The sequence below is a fragment of the Atta cephalotes genome (assembly GCF_000143395.1).
Source record: "Atta cephalotes unplaced genomic scaffold scaffold00005, whole genome shotgun sequence".
Classification (NCBI taxonomy): Eukaryota; Metazoa; Arthropoda; class Insecta; order Hymenoptera; family Formicidae; genus Atta; species Atta cephalotes.
The window spans coordinates 6,720,848-6,723,420 of NW_012130069.1; positions in this window are offsets into that span (position 1 = coordinate 6,720,848).

Here is a 2,573-nt window from a genome sequence, read left to right on the forward strand (position 1 = left end):
GAGAGAGAGAGAGAGATGAAGGATCGGTCTAAACCGCCAGGCGTGATCCGCCTGACGTTTACTCCCCGAATCCCCGATGAAAATGACGGCGGTCCGCGAGGAAACTCCTGTTGTCGCGTATATCGCGAACTGTCGCGAGCGGCTCGGGTGGGCCGTGATTGTAAGAGGAAACGCTAGTTACCCGGTGTGGAAACGAGAAGAGCGAGCCGGGCGATCTCGCTCACACGCGCGCGTTGTCTCACTCGCTTGGGAAAATCACGAGAAGATAACGAGAGAACGAAACAACGCCCATTTCCCTCCGAAGGAGGTTTCTTCCCCGAGCGGACTCACCGCGAGAAAAACATGACACTCGAGGCACCACCGATCCCCCGCCGGTGCCGCAGACTCACGCTTACCGATCTCGGACCGTCTTGAAGCGCGAGTCTGTTCTTTCAGAGACTTCTTGATGATTCATCTTCTCCTCTTCCCTCAAAGATGAGCTATGCGAGTTCGACTGAAAGGAACAGGGCCTGACAATTTTCCTGGGGGGTAGGGAAGAGGAAGAATTCGTTGGCCGCTTTCCATTTATTGACACAAATCTCGACATAAACATCATTCTATCTTTCTGACATTCGAGGAGTGAACGAAGGTAGAACGACAACTCGTGTCACCAAACGGAAAGCAGTGAAGCACCCATTACCGATCGTTTTCTGAACTAAACATGTGGTTCGCCTTCGATTCTCGGCGCGTACGCGAAGGCGCGGGCGGTCACCGACGACGCCGTGAACGATTTCCGGTCTCGGTTCGGCATGCCACGCCACAGCACGATGCACGGCGCCTTCTCGAATGGGGAAGGAGGGAGAAGAGAAGGAAGGAGAGGGAGGATTCTTTTTTTAGAGGAGCCGCGTTCCGTCTCGTGTGCCGAGTCCTTACCTCTCGTGCCTCCTGAATGCCCCACGCTCTTCGCTCCTCGCAGAGAACACAGTATCTCCCGGGATTCACTCGATAATTCTCTCCGCCGTTCTCTCGTTCCCGCTCTGTCTCTCTCTTTCTTTTTCCTACTGTCCGTCTTTGTCGCTCGCGCAAGTCGGTTCGGCGGCTCTCAAGCGCGCATACACGTACACACGCAACGCAGAGGCAAGCCTGTATATTCTCGCTTTCCTCCTCTCGCGTCCCTCGTTGTCCCCGTCTCACGCGCGCCACTCGTCTGTCTCTTCCTCGTCGCCACGACTGACGAGACCTCGGTGATTATTATACAGCCTACCTGGCCCACCCGCGTTCTTCTATTTTTCTTTCTTTTTTTTGTATTCAGCTCGGCTGTTCCGTCTCCACACACTGTCACGAGTCCATTGAGGAGATCCAAAGGATAACGAAGACGAAACTGATGTGCGTTATCCGTTCTAACTGTTGAACGGTTCTTGCCGCTGGCCAACCAACTAGCCTGGCTGATTCCGCATTGGCTAACGAAAGGTCGGAATTCGCGTCGCACGTTATGACGAATGCGGCTTATGTACCGGGTTCTCTTCAGTTCTCTCGAGTCTCGAGAGATTTTCGCACACACGGCACGCCTGATATATCGGCACTGTGCGTACCGATCGATCCGCAGAGGCACACACGACTCGTTCCGCGATTCACGAGGACAACGAGAACCTTGAAGAAGGCGACGACGATGCTGATTACACGGATCGCAGACGGACGCGCCTCTCTCTCTCTTTTACTCTTTTTCTCTCTTTCTCTCGTGCCGCCGCCTACCCTTCCTGTACGCCTCCCCGCCTCCTAGATTTTCACACTCACGCGAGAAGACAACGCGACAGCACTGCGCGATTCTACCGTTATCTAGGGCGATGCCTCTCCGCCGTTTGCCGCCGCACCGCCACAGTTGCCCTCTATCCGTGAACACGCATCGCCACCATTGCCGTCGGCACTCGACGCAACCAACCGCTATTCTCCTTTACCGACAGATTCTAGGAAAAAATCACTAGATGTACAGAGTGTGCGATTACATGTAGCGGTACAGAAACTAACTAGTGATCTGTTTTCTATATACACTTCATCAATATTCTTATTTTTTCAACGGGTTTAACTTAATAATTGCATTTAAATTAATTAATTCTATTAAAAAGTGTTTAGGCCGGTATTCATAGTCGAATCTTATTTCAAGACCGTTTTAAGTAATGTCTTAAGACACTAATGCAGCTTTCTGATTGGTTCATGGAAAGCAGAAAAGCGAAAGCTAATCGGAATTTACAATAGTAGTAGGCGATACAGTTCGTTTATCTGTTCTGTTTTTCCGCGAGTTCTGATTGGCTTTCTGCTTTTCCACTTTCCGTTTTTCCGTCAAGGTAAACCCAGCGTAATAGAAGAAAAAAAAAGCAAGCGGCACGGTTTGCGCGGTTCCTATAGTTATCTATTTAGTTTCTGTACTGCGTATCGCACTACATTTAATCGCACCCTTATGGCTCTTGCACACCAGTGTGATATTCGTCGCGCGCGACACGCGATATCCAATGAAAGTAACCTTTAGAATAAAAATATCGGTAAAACTATACACTCATTGGAGATGAGAGAGAGAGAGAGAGAGAGAGAGAGAGATG